Below are 22,026 nucleotides of genomic sequence, written 5' to 3'. Positions count from 1 at the left end.
CACCACCGGTCACCAGCAAGGAATAACTTCTGGGTCGCTCCTATTTCTGGATTTTGTTCTTTTCTAAACACTTCTGCGTTTTGCCAACCAAAGTCAAAATGCAAATGCCGGCACAGCAATGCTTTCCAAGTGCAGACTCAGGGACCTTGTGGCCTCACAGGTTGTAAAAAAAAGACTACGTCAAGCAACTCAAAGTTTAACAAAACCACCCAGCTGGCTGAGAAGGAAATCAATTTCTATTTAACTTTCCTTCCAATATGATTGAGACATTAGACTGTTTTTTTATTATTTCAATGTAAATTTTTTACTTATTGTACGTTTAAGACGGCAGTGAGCAAGAGAAACCCCGGCTAAATATGGTAGTGATTAGTAGTGAGCGATTTTCAGGGAGCACAAGTGTAGGACAGATCTACGCTGGTAAAAATGATCACATCAGGTTTTTAAAAGTGGTGGGGCCAAAACTGTCAAAAATAATAAATATTCTAATTCAAGATGGCCACCATTGAATTGGTCAGTTTGGCTAATAATTAAAAACCTTGCAAGAGTTCTTTGCTTATAACTTTGACATTACCCTTCATGTTATTCCAGTTTGTCTTACAAACTTGGGCAACACCAACAATGGCTCCAGCATAAATATATGGATATTGATCTGTGACTATAGAGTTTTAAATCGCCGCCAAAGTCTGTTAATTACACTTTATCACCGAAGTTAGTCCTCACAAAAATATAGATAAATTAAATCTTAATGTGGAAAATTATTTGTTTTCACTGTTTTAATTTAATTTCACAGTAAATCGGACCACAAAGCCCCACTGACTTTTATTAAAATAAATACATTTACTTTGGGCTCTAGGCCTTTTTTCTTTGGGCCCTAGCACCTCCCAACTGGGGGCCTTTTAAGTTTCATGTCCCAAATATCAATAATTGTTTCCATTCCCCAAACACAACTACAACTACAATCAAAACAGTTTAGATTGTAAACAAAGCAATTTTTACATTTTAATACATTAAGATACAATGCACCTTGATGAACTCGACACCCTGCTCTCCTCCATTCCTGAGCATGGCTGCCCCACAATGGTCCTTGGAGACATGAATATTCACCAGGACAATCCCAGCTCATCAGGCTTCCTGTCACTAATGTCATCATTTGATCTAAAACTAGTACAAAGTCCTCCAACTCACAAAGCTGGAAAAGCACTTGACCTCATTTTCACCAGACACTGTGCCATAGACACAATCTCTGTCTCACCGCTGCATCTTTCCGATCATTACTTCATCCATTTCAGCACGACCCTACAAGGGAGGTCCACCGCTTCCTCCCCAACGGTGTCATTCCGCCGCAACCTCCGCAATCTGGCACCCAACCACTTCTCCTCTCTTGTTGCCTCCACTCTTCCATCTCCCAGCACATTCTCTGCTTATGAAGTGAATGATGCCACCGAGTCACTCCTCTCCTCACTCTGCTCTTGTCTTAACAACTTGGGCCCTTTAGTCACTAGACCTGCTAGATCCTCTCAGTCGCACTCTTGGCTAAATGAAACCCTCCGGTCTCAATGCACCAATCTTAGAGCTGCGGAACGGAAATAGCGCAAAACTAAATATTCTGGTGATCAATTGAAATTTCATGAATTACTGTCCTCATTCTCTGCCAGCATCACTGATGCAAAGAAAGCTTTCTACACTGACAAAATTCTCAGCTCTACTGACTCTCAGAAACTATTTTCGACATTCAAAACTCTGCTCACCCCTCCTTCTCCACCTCCTACCTACAATCTATCAGCTGACACCTTTGCCTCATTCTTCACTGGCAAAGCAGCTATAAGCAAACAGTTTACTCAACTGGCCACTCCTGGACATTCGCCACCACAAACTCCTTCTAGCCCAACCATCTCAGCCCCTACTGCTTCATTTTCCTCTTTTTCCCCTCTCACTGAGAACTGTGTGTCCAAGCTTCTCACGTGCAGCCTCCCTACTACATGCCCACTTGACCCCATTGCGACTAAGCTGCTCCAAGCTATTGCTCCTACAGTAGCTGCAGCAGTCACACGTGATCAATGCTCCACTGACATCCGGTACATTTCCCACCTCTCTCAAGCATGCTCAGCTTAAACCGCTGCTAAAAAAAACATCTCTTCCTCCAAATCATGTGGAGAACTACCGACCTATCTCTCTCCTCCTTTTTCTGTCCAAAATCATTGAAAGTGTGGCTTTCAAGCAGATCACAGAATACCTCTCACAAAACTGTCTGCTTGACCAGTCTGGGTTCAAAAAGGGCCACTCCACTGAAACTGCTCTGTTAGCAGTGACTGAATCCTTAAAAGAAGCTAGAGCGACTGCCAAATCCTCAGTCTTATCGGCTGCATTTGACACTGTCAACCGTGGCTTCCTTTTGTCCACACTCTCTAGCATGGGCATCACAGAGAAAGCACACGCCTGGGTTGAATCGTACCTCACAGGACAATCATTCAGTGTATCTTGGCTTGGATAATCCTCTACCGTGCACCATCTTGCCACAGGAGCCTGACCAGGCTCTGTACTAGGACCTCTTCTCTTTACCATTTACACCACCTCACTGGGTGAGATCATTCGATCACATGGCTTCTTCTACCACTGCTATGCAGACGACACCCAGCTCTATCTGTCATTTCCACCGGGCGACCACACTGTCTCTGCACGAATATCAAACTGTCTCTCTGACATATCAAAATGGATGAAATCCCCCATCTCCAACTCAACCTCTCTAAAACTGAACTACTTGTCATCCCAGCAAAACCATCCATACAGCACAATATCTCAATCCAAAATGACTTCCTATCTCTAGCTCCTTCAAAGGCAATTCAAAATCTAAGTGTTGTGATCGATGAACACCTGAGCTTTAAAGATCATGTTGCCTCTGTTGCTCGTTCATGCCGCTTTGCGCTGTATAACATATGAAAGATCAGACCATACCTAACACAACATGCCACCCAGCTCCTGGTGCAATCTACTGTCATCTCCCGCCTCGATTACTGCAATGCCCTTCTAACTGGTCTTCCAGGCTGTACTGTGAGACCTCTTCAAATGGTCCAGAACACAGCGGTGCGTCTGGTCTTCAATCAGCCAAAAAGAGCACACGTCACCCCTCTGTTCATTGAGCTCCATTGGCTACCGCTAGCAGCACACATCAAGTTCAAATTGCTAACACTAGCATACAAAGTCCGAGATGGTACGGCTCCCATCTACCTGAATCCTCTTGCAAAGGCTTACGTCTCGGCCCGGCCGCTCCGGTCATCACAGGATCGTTGGCTAGCAGTGCCTACACCACGCTCAGGACAATCCAGACTCTTCTCATGCATCGTTCCACAAATGTGGAATGACCTTCCAAGCACTACAGTACAGGGGCTTCCTTTTCAATTTTCAAGAAACTCCTGAAGACCCTGCTCTTCAGAGAGCATCTTCTAAACTAGCACCCTCCCTGCACCCGTCCCCCTCTCTACTGTCCACTCCTTGTTCCCTCCTCTCCATGATTGATGTCAAGTTGTTGTTGTTATTGTTGTTGTCAGCCTCAAGAGCAACATGCCGATTATCACTTGTAAGTCGCTTTGGACAAAAGCATCTGCTAAATACATAAACATAAACATAAAAATACTTGAACTTTATTTTAGAAGAGCAGCCCTGTGTGAAAATGCTGACAGGGTGGAGGTTGTGAGTTCAAATTCCATTTTGGAAATTTAGTCTATTGTTTTATTTATAGGCTGTGCATTGGCGCAGTAGTTAGAGCAAGAAGGTCCTGGGTTCGCTTCCCGGCCTGGGATCTTTCTGCATGGAGTTTTCATGTTCACTCTGTGCATGCGTTAGGTTGATTGGTCTGTCCAAATTGTGCTTAGGTGTGAGCGTGTGTGTGCATGATTGTTTGTCCTGTGTGTCTCTGTGTTGCCCTGTGATGGACTGGCTCTCTGTCCAGGGTGTACCCCACCCCATTGACCTGCTGGAGATGGGCACCAGCCCCCCCCCCCCCCTCGCGTGACCCTGTGTGGACAAAGCGGGTTCAGAAAATGGATGGATGGATGGATGGATATTTTATTTATTCCAGGGGTCCTCATCTAAATTTGTTCAAGGTTTTTTTTTCCCAGCAGACACCAGTGAAGGCCAGATGCTCTTCTAAAATAAAGTTGAAATATAATTGTATCTTAATTTATTACAATGTAAAATGGCCTTCCAGACTACACAGTTTGATTGTAGTTTTAGTTATGTTTGGAGAACATAAACAGTAATAAATATTTGGGTCTTGAAATTGTGAAGTAAATGCCCCCCCACACACACACACATACACACACACACACACACACACACACACAGTCAACCCACCTAATCATATCAATTAAAGATTTCTGTAAAAAGTTGCACTTTTAATACAATGTTGAATATTTATAATTACCAAAAAAAAAACTACAACAGTGTTGAATTTTTGATGTTTTTAAATATCTAATTTATGCATTCTGCCACACAATCTGCATTTATAAAGGTTTGGACAACAACTGCACTTTTAAAATCTACAATATAATAACATATATGTTAATCCTCGTCCATTACCCAAACTTCTCCATATAAAGACTCTTGTTTGTTTACCCAATAAAAGTTTTCAAGCTGTATTATTGCCATATGTGCTACTTCCTGTTTACACTAGCAACATTTTCATGATGCTAACAAAGAGCACTCTCATAAATAAGAAGTTTGGGAACCAAGAGATTTTCTACTAGATGATGGGCTATATTGGTTGCAAAGCTGGAAACCTCCGTAAACTTACTTTTGACCTGAAATACAAACTGAAAAATGAGTTAGAAGCTAATGAATGGCTTTAACAATGTAGCACTTTTGGCTTCTTTCCCTATCTTTTCCATGCATGCTTTCTCCAGATTTCTGTGCGTGATGGGAAAGTCGTGAGCTTTCTTGAGCGTGGCTTTGCTTCTCTGCAGTGTGGAGCAGATGTTCACATCAGGCCCAAGAACAACAAGACAAGCTTTTCACACCTGGCAACTCTCATACAAAACTTGGCACCAAAGAATCTCCAAGGTTGTCCCAGATTGACCTTTCACCCCTCGTGATGTCAATGATTCTCTGGACCAATTAGACGCTGGAAGCTGCCCTTGGACTTGCCGGGCTCCAGACGTGAAGACAAATGGTTCTATCAGATTAAATGTTTTTTAATGGGAGGCAGAGAGGCCAAATGTAGGTCTTTCACTAGAGGCCCCTTGTGCATTTACATGGTTATCATTGAAAATGAGACTCATTTGTAGCTTATATGTGAAAGAAAGGCCAAACTCTAGGAATTTACCCAAATAAATTCTTGTTTGTGCACAAAAGGATGAGACACAAAAACACTAAACGGGACATCGCTGCAGCAGCGGCGTACGTGCGGCTTTGACGGCATGGCTTTAGAACTTGTTTCTTTGTGCATGAAGTGGATTGTGGGTAATGTCCTCAGACCTCAGTCTGCCAAGACAAACAGTGAAAACAGAGAGCTTCACATTCAAAAGCTTCCCTATTTTTAACACTAAAATGTGGGCGCAGGCCTTGGTGGCTACCACAGCAAAGGATGCTGGGAGTTATTATTGAACGAGACCCAAAAACACAGTCCACAAGCTTCAAACAGAGCTTCAAGGTCAAAGACTTTAATGTTTATATATATATATATATATGTGCAGAGCCAGCTTGACTTTGAGTGCTTTTTTACAAACATAAACTCGGTATCAGTAAACGATTACTTCTGTCTTACCTGCTAATGTCCACAGCGCATTAATCCCCCACCCTTGTGAAAAGAAAGACCCCCGTTCCACTTATGAAGGTTTTTTTTTTTGTCTTCCTGTCAGCCTTCAATTGAGGATAATTGTCTCTTTAAGATCTGGAGGGTCTGTGATCTGCCATCCATTGAGCTCAAAGGAGGTTGTATTTCACCCCGAGATGGGGAGGAGAGCAAAGATCCAGATTTAACAAGGGATGCCTTGATACCTGATCGATCAGTTAAGGCTGCATTCAGAAGTGGAGTGGTTATTTTTTGTTGTATTTTTATTTTGTTAGGAGGTACTCTTTCAGGTCTTTCCCCGGCAGCAACCTCCTGACATCATACAGAGCTTCCGGCCCATTCTGCCTTCCTTCTTCCACCTGCAGCTGGTCGGGTCACAAAATCAACTCTCAACAGCAGTCCTTTAGTTAAACAGCTGTACACCACTGAGAGCATGTGGGAAATTAGCATAATCTAAGCCCCTCAATTGCTCCGTGCGTCTGCACCACATAACAACATAATAATTTTGGAGCTTTAAATGCAGCCTCGGCTCTCAGGGGTCATGCACGCACGCACCCACAAAAACACGCTTTCTTTCTCTCTGTCGCCGTGTCTCTCTCGCTCTCCTTCTCACACACACACACTCACACACGCTGTACTGTGTGGGTCAGAACCTCATGTGGTGACAATGTGTGTGCTGTGCTGTGGTGGAGGGTGATGTTGGTCTGAAGAGGAAGTAGAGCTGCATAGCCTGGAGGAGTAAGGTCCTGGGGAAGCATGTTTATCCTGTCCACCCCCTTTCATCTTTTACTGTTAATCACTTCCTGCGTATGAACAGACTGGTGCTGGACGAGTCCTGCAGTGACATGAGGGGAGGAAGAGGAGGAGATGAAGGCTTAAAATGGTTTGATAATGATGATGTTCTTCTAACCAGCAAGACTAAACAAAATACTCTAACTGGCTTAATAAACCTTTTTATGTGTAAGAGATGAATCCGGGTTTATGAAGAAGCAAATTGAGAGTGAAGTTAAAGTTAACACACACTAATGTGCATCTTCTAGTCTGTGTGGTGAAGACAAACTGTTGTAGCTCAGAATAACTAGAAATGTTACTGAAAACCCATCAGAAAAAACAAAATGAGAAATAATTACCATCTTACCTGCTGTCCGTAGCTCAGTGACCTCGCCCAAGGAAATAAACATTACCAGATTGATAAGCTAATGACTAGTCACAACTGGGCCATTTCCTCAACTTCAATCTAAAGGTTTTCAATAGATTTTGCAAAACAATTTTCTATGCTCTATTGTAATAATCTTTGCATAACAATTTGAAGAATTAGCAGTGGATCTGCAACACTTCCTGTTAGAATTTCAAAATAATTGTGCCAAAATATTCATGTAACACGAAATTTAAGGCAACATCACATTTGTAATTCCATGAATGGTGGAGAATTTTTGTAATTAGAGTTGCTTATGAGAATGACAGAAATAATTAATACATTTCATCACCACTTTTTACGTTTGAATCAGATGAAAATAATCTTTTCATAGTGAGAATTACTGATGTTTTTAGCTTCCGTTTAATCATGAATAGACAAAAAATAGAAAGCATTCAATGAGCACACCAAAATAAAGAAAATAAAATAATCTAATAAAATATTTGTTATAATTCACACATCGCCATGTTAGACTTTTAAATGTACTTTCCTGAAACAATTAAATTTATTTAAGTTGTTTTAACAAAGAAAATATTCACAGAACGTAAAAGTAGGACTCTTTCAGCAGAGCTGCAAAAGCTTCCTTCGGTCTTTTATAACGAGAGTCTCAAATAAACATCAAAACACCTGAAGTTCATGAAAGTAGATCATTATTTCTATGTAAAACTGAACTTGCAGCCTAAAACACCAGGAAATTTAAGAAATTATTTGCAGGTTTAGATTTTGAAGCAAGGTGTGTGTACTAAATAATTCAAGCTACTCTGGTAAATTACAGTAGCAAAACACATTATTCTAGGCTTTTTGGACCAGTGCTGGTTTAAGCTTTAATTCCCTTTAAAAATCAGAATAAGACCAGAATAAGACTTTTCCTGTTTGATTCTGTTTGGTAAAGATTTATTTATTTAAGTGGTGTCATAAACATGCTCCGGTTTCTTGGTAAGGTCAGAGAATCTGCTCCTCAACAACCACACTTTTTTTTACAAAGAAGTAAAACAAAACTGTTTACACAAATGACTTTTTTACATTTATGCTGCTTTATTGTTGCTGTTTATTTGCTTTACTTACCTTTTGTGTGTCTTTTATGTGTTTTTGCCGGTGATATTTGTACTTCAGGGCCACCGTACTGACACCTCCCCCCTGCCCATCTTAGCTCGAGTGCATCTGAGAGCGTTTATATGAAGGTGTAATTTTGAGGGCCTAAACCCCACACCTGGCAACTGAAACCAACAATCTGCAGCCAAGGACACTCGGACTCGAGCGTGACCTTACCGACCTTAATTCGAAACCTCTGCTCCTTGTCTGGCTAATTCAAGGAAAGCACACACTTGCTCTGCAGACACACAAAAGTGTGTGACAGGCTGAAAAGCACTCATCGCCTGGTGTGGCAGTCCCCTCTCGGTTTTCTGGGATGTGGCAGTGGGTGGAAGCATCGCTGAAAGACAAGGCCTTTGTCTCGTCGAGATCAGCACCAAGTATTGTTGCAGCGTGTGTCAGGAGCTGCGATGGAAAACAACTGACATCAAAAGATTTGAAGCCATCAAGCAGCTCGGCGAAGATTTCTGCGTGTGTGTGTGTGTGTGTGTGTGTGTGTGTGTGTGTGTGTGTGTGTGTGTGTGTGTGTGTGTGTGTGTGTGTGAGTCAGTGTAACCTGCAGGAGTGTGCATTTGGAGCCTTTCTTTGAAGGTCTTTTCCATCAGTCATTCAGCGATGCCCTGCAGCTTGTTCTGAAGCATGCATCCTGCCTGAATAGGCTCTCCTCTCTCTCACACACACACAAACACACACTTGCTCTGACTTATCCAGCTCACACACACTCACGATCAATGAGAAACTCTCACAGATTCTCTGAGATTCAAACAACAAAGAAGCTTAAAAATGAAAAGAAAAAAAAAGACTTGACACGTTATATGTAAGTTTTTGTTTGTGTGTGTTTTCTTGTGCAGTTTTATATGCGTGTGTGTGTGTGTGCATCTATCTTTGACAGGGCTTGCGTGACTAGTGGGGTGTGTGAGCACAGAGTGGGGAGGTTCCTCTTCTGCCGGAGGGAAATAGCAGTGTGTTCTCTGCACCTAACCTCATTTAATCCCACAGAAACTTTTAAGAGATCGTGTAAAACAGCGTGCTCCTGTGGTAGCCGCGCTCACATGAAATATCAAAATGCTAGCACACATGAAGCCTTTGAGCTACCCTGTCAGAGGAGAATAAAGACACCAGCCTGATTCGCAGCCGCGCAACTTTTAGCTTCAAATCAAAATAGAAATGTTTAGATTAGATGCGGCGGCTCAGCAGGTTACAGCCGCTGTTTGAAGCTCGCTAGCTGCTGTTTACTATTTAACCAGTATTTATTTAAAACAAATATCTCCAAGCATGTTTCGTGTTTCCAGTTTCTGCACACTGACACTCTCCCAGCAAGAGGTTAATCTAAACACACACGATCGGTCTGGGATACAGCAGCAAAACGTCTCGTCAGAGCAGAGGGAGAGCTCGGCTCAGCCTCCCCGGGTTTAACAGATAACAACAGGACAAAGATGTGAAGTGGGCATCAGTTCCAGTTTTTTAATCAATAAAATACTTTTAGTTCCTCGTTTCATCTAATTTCCCTAAATCATAATTCATCATGACACAAGCTTGATCTGCTAATATGTTATTATTTTAATATCAGACTCAGTTTACCAGGACACACAAACACAAACCAGCTGATACACACAGCTGTCAGAGGGTTCATCAGTGTGTCCGATCAGGCATGTAATCTGTGTCCCTAAATGTATCAGAAATCAATGTTTTTAAATGCTTTGGGGATTGTTTGTTTTTGAAATTGATCCAAACTAAAATTCAAGTCCCAGAATCCTTGGAAGGATGGATCTTACCCAGAGGTGATAGAGTGGACGGCGTTGGAGCCATTTTGGTCAAATCTTGAACACAGTATTGGTCAATCTCACACAAAATCACAAGAGCTCACACTTGAGCTCAGAATATGTGATGTGAATGAGTCTCAGCTTCTGTTTTAACATATTTCAGCTCAATGTTAGTGAACTTGGTGCACATGCAGATGTTCATTAGTCATATTTTATTGTGTTGTCTCCAAAACTCAAACTGCAAAAGTGATGATGACTTTCTTACAATTCCATTCAAAAGCACTGAGGCGTTCATGCTAACGATATAGAAATAGTAATAAAACACTCAAAGGATGAAAATGTTCACGCGGTTTCTTTTTCCTGAAGCTGACCAGAAATCTTCATCAACCGTTTATTATGTCTCTCTTTCTTCTTCTTGACTGCCGCTGTCCCTCTACTAACTTGTTATTTTTATGTACTTTTGAATAAAAATCCAAAGCATTTAGATTTTAGTAGAAAAATAGGACCTAACTTTGTTCTGCCCATAACAAACACCCCTCTAAAGCTGCAGGGCTTGTATTGTTGCACAAAGGTGGCTTCTGAATCACATCACCCCGGCGTTTTCAGCATCCATCCCATACCATACCATACCATACCATCTTTATTTATAAAGCACATTTAAAAACGGCATGGCAGCCGACCAAAGTGCTGTACCTGCTCCAGAGCATTCAGGCATTTTCAGCCACGCTCATTTATACACAAAAATACCTTTACAAAAGTTAAAGTGGCAAGATGCAAAAAAACACAGCTTTGTGTTGTTTTTTCCACCTGAAACAAGCACAGTGCTATGCAATACTGACATTTCTGGTGTATTTTTTAAACATGTAAAAGTGTCATTGGAATAAAATTCAGATAAATCAAGCCTATGTCTGTACTGACCGCTTTACTCACCTAAATCCACACCTGAGCCTCAGTGTTAAAGCTAAGAAAAAGGATTTGCTGGTTATGTTGTTTTTTAGAATGAATTTGCTGAAAATAATCTGATGTTTTTGGCTTACACTCCAATTAGCACACCACACACACACACACACTGCTTCAGCCATGGGTGGATTTAAAACACAGAAAATCAATTAAGAAGATAACTAGTCCGGGTATTGAATTCCAGTTGTGGAGGGCCGGTATCTGGCACCTTTAAGGGGTTTCTCTGCTCCAACACTCTTGATTTAGTGGTTCAATCATCAAGCTTTGCAGAAGCCTCAGGCTCAAGTTTTGATAAAAGGACGAACAACTAAGTCCTTCAGGGGTACTTCTGAGTGAAAAAATGTTCATGAAATACGTATGTGGCGTAACCAGGTAGGTAGGTTTTAACGTTGCAAATCTGCAACGCCTGCCTCCAGAGGGCTAATCACCTGCTGGTTGAATTCAGGTGTGTTGAAGCAGCACCAGAATTGAATACCTCTGTAAGCAGATAAATGGTGTCAAATAAGAAACTATGAGTATCTTGAGAAGGGGTGGGCATCGAAAACCAGTTCTTGTTGAGAACTGACTGCTTCCATTCCTAGGAACTTCTAGTTTTGCTAACAGCTAACCCTTTATCAATTCCAGTCGGTGCGAATGATAGCTTACTCAACAGGAAACATGGCGCCTAAGTGGCACAAAGATTCGAAAGTTTGGTTATACTTCAGGAGAAATGTGACAACCGCGGAACCCGCAATACTTGGAAAGTAGATATTCCATCAAAGAGAGGAAACACTACGAATCCGCACACAAAATATGCAATAACAGCAGCAGCAGCGGTGACGTTTGCACGTCCTCTCCTGTTATTACTGCTAATCAAATAACACTGCCTATCATGTTAGCGCCGTTTGCCTTGTTTACACGCCCCCACACTAGCAGAGTCCAGCGGCAAGAGATTTCTCCCATGTTGCAAAAACTAGAGCTACTAACCCATCAAGAAGATGACTCTGCCTTCACAAGGAGCATAAAAGGGAACATTTGGCAAGATCTTTCCAAACGACACCAGGTGTGATTGATTATTTATTATCAATAAACTCACAGTTATAATGCATCAGACCGTGTGCACTAGATTTTTGCCACCTATTGAACTATCAATAAGAAATAAGGAATCAGATTGATAGACAGAATCAACAACGGCATTGATATTGATAAAAGCGGATCAATTTCCACTCCTAATCTTGAGTTAGGATTGAATTGTTATCAATTTACATTACTCAGAAGGTACACAGCAGCTACACTGGCTTTGGTGGTCATTTACGTTCCTGTACATTGCTTAAAATCTAAATTACAGAATTTCAGAACACACAGATGCATATGCTCGTCCAGTCTGGGGCTAGGAACCCGTACATGACCCTGATCAAACAGCCTTGTGAAAGTGAAAAGGTGAAAGCCCTCAGCCCTGATCTAATGACCTGTTTAGCTCCAGAAATGTTTGCTATCTACATTAAAACACCAGGTAAACTTTTCACGACAGTATAAAGGTTGATTTGAACTGAAGATGATCTGAATGGACTCCAGAACACAACAGTCACTGTAGCCCCAAGCTATGATGGAAGAGAAGAGGGGCGGGTGTAGCAGAGATGATGGAGAGGGTAAAAGGTGGGATGGGTGGAGAGAGGCACCCTGCTGTTTCCCAATCCAAGTGACAGGTGGAGGGGGCTGACCTGTGTGTGTGTGTGTGTGTGTGTGTGTGTGTGTGTGTGTGTGTGTGTGTGTGTGTGTGTGTGTGTGTGTGTGTGTGTGTGTGTGTGTGTGTGTGTGTGTGTGTGTGTGTGTGTGTGTGTGTGTGTGAGCAAATGAGAAAAGGGCCTCGGGGATGGGGGTTTACCTGCTGCACTCATGCCCTGACAGGTAACCCACCTCCTCCCAGCTAACATCCAGTCAACACGCAGCACCCAAAAGCTGATCGCCATCCACCCAATCTGGCCGGTGCAGCCCTCTTTTATTCTCCAGTCTGTGGGCGGACGTGTTCCACCACAAAGATTCCCATCTGTTCTCCCTGACTTAGAGCAGGAAGTGCAGAGGAGGGTAGAGGCTTCGCTTCCTGGTGGCTGGCTCGGGGTGCATCTTGTGAAATTTGGGCTGGAGGCAAAGAACGGCTGACTTAAAGCAAATATCTCTCAGATTTACGGGAACCTGTTGCTCTGAATCTTAACTTTGTTTTCCTGTATCCGTCTTTCAAACATAAATGCCAGAAACATAAAAATAAATCACTATTTAAATAGTTGACACACATTCATAATTCAGGAGAGAGACAGGAAGAACAAAGACACTTAAAGAGCAAGTCACCCCCTACAAGAAACTTACTCCACTCCCACTTCATGTTTGAAAAATGCAACAAATGCTGTTGCTTGGCAGACCGAGAGGGCGGAGCCGCTAACAAATACACACACACACAGGCTCACAATGGCATTATGACATCATAATATACCAGATGACATCATAGCATACCTCTTAGCCAATAGCGGTGGCAGATTTAAATTCAAATACAGTGCAGAATTTTTCCCTGACAACGGCACAACACTGAAAGTTTTAGGCACAATATTTGAATTTTAACCAAGATGCACTGAACTGCCAAATTATTGACGACACGTGTCTGTAGCATGATTAGACACTCCTTTATATAGTTTATCAGCAAAAAAAAAGTGATTCGGGGGTGACTTGCTCTTTAAACAGGTTTCAGAAGATGCTGCCTGCCTTAATCAAATGGAAACAACAATGTCTGAAATATGTGTATTTTATACTTAGAACTATATTTTAACATCATGTGTGCACATGTAAGAACTGTTTGTTAGATATTTACGTTACACACCAAAATAGATCTGATCTTTTTCATAACCCTAGCCCTAATGAGACAAACATCACTATAATTGTTTACATGAAATTTTTAGCAAGACAATTCCCAACCATACTAACCCTGCAGCACATATTTTTAAGGATTTGAAGTTAGCTCTATCAGAGTGTCACCCTTATGATTAAACTGTTACTTCTCTAGTTTGGGGTTATAACCTGCTAATATAATGGGATCAGATTTTCAGTCACATCATCCTTTTCAGTATTTTTGTCTGCTGACTTTTGCTTTGAGGGCACGCGTTCCACTTTTAGGAAAAATGGAACCACTTTGCAGACTACCAACATACATAAAAATAAGCATGTAGATGGTTTTCCCTGCAAATGATTCAAGTTAATTAATAATAAATGAGAATTGATGTGATTTAAACTCTAAATATTTAGAATAAAAAACGATGTTCATGCTAATCCACATTTCTGGCTCCAGATCCCGTTGATCCTTATGAATTTTTTAAACCCTTTTTTTTAGCTTATAGATAAATTGTCCTAATTTTCTGCAGCTTGTGGAGTCACTTGCATAGCTCTTCCCTGGTTTTGTTTGGGATATGATAAATGACCTGCACTTGTATAGCACCTTTCAGAGTCAGAGGACTCCAAAGCGCTTTACACTACAGGCGTCACCGGTCTCTCCGACCACCACCAGTACGTAAGGTGGGTTAAGTGTCAAACGGAACTGGGATTGAACCTGCAGCCTTCCGATTACAGGACAACCTGCTCAACCACTTGAACTAATGCTTCCCCTGATATGACATGATGCATCATGGTGGTACAGTCCAAGTGCAAGCCATCAGCAATGACATCATATCAAATAAGTACTTCAGCTTCATTTTAAACCTCCGGAGCCAAATTCCACCAGGGTGAGTTCTCTTTTCCTTACATCTCCAGACTTTGCAGACATCTTGAGCTCAATGTTTGTTTATTTAATATCACTTTAGTTCTTTGCATCCTATTTCTCTTTAGCACTCTTCCTAAAGAGAGCAGATCTAAACCATTTAAAATTTTTACTTTGACATTATGCAAAAATTCCAAAGCCTAAAAACAAAGAGCCAGCTAATTAGTATACATTTTTGTCCTGTTATCTTTTCTTTTTTAGACCTCTCAGGACACGGGGAAGTGGTCACTTGCTGCAGTAAACACAAAGCTTTTGTTTGTGGGAATCAGCCTCAGGTGCAGTTGACCTCTGACCTGTAAGCCTGCAGGTTGAACAAAGGGCCATTAAGGGGAGCTTGGCAGCGTGCGTGAGACAGAACAGTTTACAAAGGGTTTAAATATTTTTATAGGTGTTATGTCATATATTATGCATGTAGTGACTCTAAATCAAAACAAATTCATAAATTGGACAAATACTTTGTTTTAGACAAAATGATCAATTCACTGGGAGTTTTAAGGACATCCATCCATCAAACGAGCGCAGACAGCTGCTATCAACGCTTGTGAATCCAGAGCAGGTCACTCTATCAGCAGTGATCATCTGACCACTAAAACAATGTTCCCTTGGAAGTATCTTCTTGTTGTCTTATCGCTGTTAGAAAAGAAGAGACAGGGCCTTTCTCCTCCGAGCCTGAGCTGGTGAAAGGTAGGTCCTTCAGACCCAGAAGCTACACGCAGAGCTTTCAGTCACTCATAAGGGAGCAAAACAGTCAAAGGTAGTTTGTGGGGCTGCATGCATGCTGACTGTATTTACATCTGGATCGGACAGGTTGGAGTAAAAAATAAAATATTAGGATTTCACTACTTCGTTGTTAACGGTGACATGAATCCAGCCTGTGGAGGACATGCTGTACAATCTAAGCATGAAACTACAGATGAGCCCTCCTCCCACCTCCATCTTCATCTCCACTCTGGCTCAACACTGCCACCCAGTGTTCACACTAGGTGAGGTTACACGGTTTGCTGGGTTCTGGGCAATAAAAGTAGGTAGAGAACATGACGTCACAGTCAAGGAAATGCATAGGATGGTCGGGAATTTTCCAAAGCGCCCTGGAGGGAGTACATCCAGACCCTAAACGGTCTTCACATAATGAGCAAACACAGACGAGGTTTGAAACAGCTATAAAATCAAATCAAAATATTAATAAACGTTCTGCATTCTAGCATGTGAGTCCCTAAAAATCTAATTTGTGCTGCTGTTGTCTGTTTGTAGAAACTTGTGTGAGTTTCTGGTGTGATTTGGAAGACTGAAGAGCACTTCTCAAGGGGATTCAAGCTGCTCATTACATTCCCAAAACTGTTCAACCAATCAACCAACCTATCATGATGACATTTCTTACAAAATTGTTAAAAAATATATATTTTGGGGGGGGGGGGGGGGGGGGGGGGGCATTTTTTTCTTACAGCTTTCTTCTGTAACGTTTCCCCCTCAGGGAAACATCTTTGTCACTGTTATCATTTTCCTGTTTTGGCCCGAAGCATGTTGCAGTCTCCAGAAAACTCTCCATAACACCACCTGTCAATCTCAGTGGGGTTCCTTTACACAATCCTAAAGAACCCCGACCCAGATTAGCGATAGAACCATGAGGCAGCAGCTCAGTGGCCTAAAGTTTTCTGTTTGTTTGAGAATTTCCAAACTGAGCTGCAGACCCTTTAACACACCTTATTAGCGTGTGTTGAGACTCAATTGAAGAAGCCATTCGAGCAGCTTGATCCTCGACTGCGCTACACCATGTAGAGATTACTGGTGTTGGTTTTCTTTCCACTGTGCAAGAAGAACCAAGGTCCCGCTTCGCTGCACCCGAGAATTTGTATGTATGCAACAATGGTGGAAACCTGATCATATTCAATAATTCATGACCATACAGAAACCCCTTCAACTCCATCCATTAGTTCCTCTAACACCTCTGGCCTAGCAGTACTTTGTAAGTTCTTGAAAACAAGAGAGCGTGTCTTTTTCAACCCCCCACCCCCACCCCCACCCCACCACCACCACCACCACCACCACCATCCACTGCCACCATGAATGGCAGTGCTCTGCTGCACTGACGGTGACTGATGTTCAGCAATTTCTTTATCCACTTGCCGCTTTCTTTACTTTCCGGCCAAGCAGAGTTTATCTGGAGATGGCTTCTCAGTGCAAAAACTGACTTTCAAGGAAGTAAAAAGGCATTGTTTTTAGATATTTTGTCTTAGTCATTGTATAACATGAAAAAAGTTCTACTTATAATAAGGTAAATATTCTTTAACCCTCTGATGCATGAATTATGAGATCTTCAATCATGATTTTTTAAACAATTTTTTTCACTCATCTTTAGGTGTGAAATTTCAACAAATATTTTTGTAATATTTTGTTAATTTACTAATAATTTATTACATGTCCATCTCAGTGGACAGCGTGCATTCTGAACATGAAATATGTTGGCTTGACTTACTGAAGTCCAAATGGAGGGGTTCAAATGCAATAAAGTCTTCAACAGCTGTGCTTAATAGCAAAAATAAAGAAATAACAATTTTGAGTACCTCTCCACTGTACTGACCATTATGCATCAAAGGGTTAATATGATTACATTCTCTTGTTTTAAGAAAAAATCAGCTAGTAAAAGCATTCTCAGTAACAAATGAATTGGACCGTCTACATTATGCTGAACCCACCCACGGGAAATATTACACTATGTCTGCAAAATTATTAATAGTTTGACAAATAAAACCCATTTTGTACACTTTAACATATAACATTCAGAAAACAACTAAAAAAAGGATCATTTGAATTCTCTTTGGGGAAATGATCTGACCAGACTGACAAGCTAACAGCTCGTTTGAGCATATCCACACGTGAGTTTAGTGGGTCAGGATTACTAGGCTTATTCATTCATTGTAAATTATGCTAATGCATCACTACTAACACGCTAACAGCAACACAACCCCTCCACTAGGTAACAATTGTAATGTTGATGTGCTATCTCCAGAAATAATTTTGCGTTCCAGTCTTCCTCGGAACTCTGAATTTCCAAGCAGGAAATGACAGAAAGGGCTTGTTTTGTGTTACAGCTTCCAAACTGGAAAAAATGGATGCTTCTAGTGTTGTTGAGTACTAAGCCATGTATTCTCCGCATCTAAATAATAGTGACACACACACCCTTCGACAGTTGCCAAATACAACCAGTAAAAAAAATTACACATCAAATGTAAACATATAAATGTGGCCAGGTGGAGGAACGAGGACCCGAGCAAGATCCAATCCCCAGACTCCCAGGTGAAAGTCATGCGCCAAAGTCAGCCAAAGGGACATCCCCTTGGCCAAGTAGCCAGGGCGCATGATCAATCGGGATACAGTGACACTCACCCTGTCACATCAACGCCAGAAAATATAAAAACCATAAACACCTGTCAATTTTGGTGGCAATATTAATTTTTTCAACAACGTAACTATGGATAACAACTATTAACAACTTACCAGTGCTGTTAAATAGCAAAAGAAAAAAAAAACAGAATATAAAATGCAACACATTCTCACATTGGTAGCAGCTGAAACTGACGAAGGGTGACCAAGCGGGAGGCAACGTGCTGCGCCAGAGCATCGCTTTCCGACACCCGAGGTAAAACGGAAGTTTTACCAACATTTTACCTCTAGCCTTTAGCAATTTAACCTTCCCCTCTCCCCCATCCTAACCTTAACCCAATTTCTCTTTCTACATGTCCCATTAACCATGTTTGAGAGGAATGATACAACAAGAAACAAAAGTTTTGCATGTGCAAGTGGGTTAAGGTTAGGATGGGGTTGAGGGGAAGTTTAAATGGCAATAGGGTAAAGGTCACAATTCGCTAAAATTTCCGCTTTACCGCGGGCGTTGAAAAGCGCTAAACAAAGGCTTGATCACCCTTTGCCAGTGTCAGCTGCTTCGGGTGTGAGAATGTGTCGATAAAGGAGAAAAAATAAAGACAACTACTTCCTGGTAGCACTAAGCGCAGCCATCTTTAAACTTTTTGATCTCGGGGTCCTCTGAAATCTACGAGCTCGCACCTCCTAATTCTGAGTTCATTGCATCATTTCAGGCTAACTTATCTTGGAGAAGCAAGTTCCGAGGACAAATGGAACGCACCATAAGACAAGCCCAAATGTGCTTAACAGTGTTGTGGAGTTGCTATTGCTAATGGTTAGCTTCTAGCTGTGACGCCCTCTGTTCTCTCCTGGCTTCAAAACCAACACAGCCTTCCTGTGGGTGGTAACAAGCCGAGGTGGGTGAGTACATGGATACAGACAGTGATGTGCCTGAATGAGCTCACCAAACGATCGTTCGTGAGCTCTCATATATTTTGTGAACGTGAATTGAATTTGCTCGTATTTACTTTTAGAACTAAAGCTGTAGCTAAAACAACATTTTAACCATAGACACTAAAGAGTAGACCCCACAATGTATGCTGTTAACAGACCGTAAGGTGCGTTCCTTCTACCTTAAAAGAAAATACAACTAGATGTAACATTGATTTTAGATCCACCCTTGCAAGTTAGTCTTGTAAAATAAACACATTCTCTCCACAGTTACTGTTGTTGTTATGAGGAGCTGCCATATTAAACCTCCTTTCCTTGACTTCTCTTCCGACTATCAAATACAAATGGAATGTACCATTACTGTAATATGGGGGAAACATCAAATCTGGGAACAAACACTATTCACATGGTCGCACTGGTAATGTTTTTATTTATTTATTTAGTTTTGTTTGTTACCTAATCATTTGGGGCTGATTGTTATACTTTATGACACAAGGTCTATAACTTTCCATTTTCTCCGCAACCAAAACAGAAAATGAATTCAAAAATTGAAAAGTTTCAGTGTTTTTGCTCTTTGAAAATTGCACTTTGAGGCACATCATATGTTTCCTACCTCCGCCTGGTTCCTCCTTTAGATTGTTTAATTCCTCTTTTTAAAAATATACTGAAACTGCAACTTTTCCCTGTTATTCTGAATATACTACTAAACTCCAGTGTAAAAGCTCATTGCAACATAATAAAAAAAGAACCATGCACTAGTTCAGTTTTGGAGCCGTGAACTTACTTAATAATGTAATTATGAACTATGAGATGAACTAGTTCCTTTTAAAATATATGAACTGAACTTTGAACTAGATCAAATTTAAAATGAACTTACCCAACACCAGATACCTTTGAAGTGCTGATTATAATAAAGTTTGGTCTTGACTTTTCTATAATTCACCACTTTAAATATCAGAATAATCTCTTTAAGCAGGCTTCATTGTGGTCGGGCCACACTTTGTCTCTATTTTCCTAAGTGTGTGTGTGTGTGTGTGTGTGTGTGTGTGTGTGTGTGTGTGTGTGTGTGTGTGTGTGTGTGTGTGTGTGTGTGTGTGTGTGTGTGTGTGTGTGTGTGGTGGGGCGGTTGGAAGTGTCAAGACAGCCTGCTGGTGAATAATTCACACAAATCACCTCAGAGTGTGACTAATTCCAACCTATTGACACGAGATGGCCCAGGCACTATTAGCCTTGACACTGCCACTGAGTTAGCACCTCTTCGTCCTGTGTGCATGTAGCCTTTGGGTGTTTATGTACAGATCTATTCCAGCGCGAGTCTATGCAAACAGCGCACAAATCAAATATTCTCTTAGCCTGGAGTCCATCTAAAGTAACTAACTGGCAGCACAACAAAGAAGAACCTCTGACTGGAAATAAGCCTGCAGCACAGGTTGATCTAAAGAGTCAGGTTCATCTCAGGTGAGTACATAGTGTCACCGAGCTGGCCGTTTGCCAGAACACTAACCTTTTCTCAGTCAACTGTGACAATAGCATTGTTATGAAAAAAAAAGTACAAATCATTCTGATGAAAAGAAAATTTAAACCCTCTTCACTCTCACTGTCATGACCTGAAATACTCTGGTTTCATTTTTATTTCAGAAGAAAGAAAGTAGGTAGATTTTGTTGATACTTCAGTCAGTTTTACTGTTTTTGCACAAAGAACAAGTTTCTGCATAAAGAACAGAGCATAAGCTAAAACAATAGAAATGGTTTATTTTACCAGGTCTCAAGTAATGCATGTTTCTGTTGTTTTTGGAAGAATACCTACTTTGCATCTTCATTCCACATGAGGTGAAATAATAGAAGGATCAAACAATTGTCCTAATATTTATTATGCAAGAGATCTAGTTGCATTCCTAACTAAATAAATGTGTACATGATCACCTGAGTAGCTTTCACCATATTATCTGAGATAGTTTCTAAGCTGTTTGTTTTGTTTATTTTTTGTTTGTTTGTTTGTTTTGGCCAAAATCTAAATTGCTTCCAGCTTCATTCATAGACAGTTGAAGTAAAATGTTGAACTGTGCAAAATTCTTAAGTCATCCTTCATTTATTCATGTTTTGTTTCCAAGCAACCACACAGATCTTTGGTATTTCACAGGTATCTATGGGAACCGAAAGGTCTAGAAAACACAAATTCACTGAGTGAAGTCGAGTTGCTTTTTTTTATTGCCTTAGAAAAGAAAAACGTTGTTGTAGCTGTGAGCTGTGTAATGCTTCGTCTGAGACGACCTGGCTGAGGCGAGAATTCAGGTGTGGCGTGTTCGTATGACCCAGGTGCGGAGTGACTAGTGCGGGGAGAACCTGGGCACACAGTAATACAGGAGTTGCGGAGCACTGCTCAATGACAAACAAGAGCTCATTGCAGTTCCATAATAAAGAACTACTTACTGGTTGTCGACAGAATTTGATGTCTGGCTTGCAGATTAGATCAAACAATCGGAAAACTCTGGACAAGGCTCAACAGGACAGATGACTGAGTGTCAAGCAGAAGCAGGGACTTTCATAAATAGATGGGAAGGAGCTACGTGAGTCGATGTCCGGTACAGGGCAGACGAGTATAGGCAGGCAGCTGAGTGGGGGAAACAGCGAGAGAGGGCATCGGTTTTCTGATTCTTTGACCCTGGGCGGTAGGCTAAATGAAAGTTGTATGGTTCGAAAAGCAGTACCCAGTGGACTTGATGGGGACTGAGCTGGCGATCTGTTTCGATGTGGACCAAGTTCTGGTGGTCAGTCCAAATGGTGAATGGAGTTGTGACCCCCAGTAACCACTGTTACCACTCCTCAAGAGCCCACTTGATTGCCAGGAATTCTCTGTCCTTGATATCATATTTCTGTTTTGTGGGAGAGAACTTCTGTGAAAAGTACGCACAGGGAGGGAGCTTGGAGTCCTACATATGAGACAGCACCACCCCAGCACCCACAACCGAGGCATCCACTTCGACTATGAACACCTGAGAGGAATCGAGGTGAAATAGGATTTGTCTGGTGGTGAAGCAGTGGATCACAGTATGAAGAGCCTGGGTAGCTTCAGGTGTGAGGCGGAAAGGGTGTGGATAGCAGGTAGACTTGGTGAGAGTGGTGAGTGAGGCAGAGAGGCCAA

This window comes from Nothobranchius furzeri, chromosome 16, assembly GCF_043380555.1.
Source record: "Nothobranchius furzeri strain GRZ-AD chromosome 16, NfurGRZ-RIMD1, whole genome shotgun sequence".
In the NCBI taxonomy this organism is placed as follows: Eukaryota; Metazoa; Chordata; class Actinopteri; order Cyprinodontiformes; family Nothobranchiidae; genus Nothobranchius; species Nothobranchius furzeri.
The sequence above is the reverse complement of the archived record's forward strand: the minus strand, read 5'-3'. Positions refer to the sequence as shown.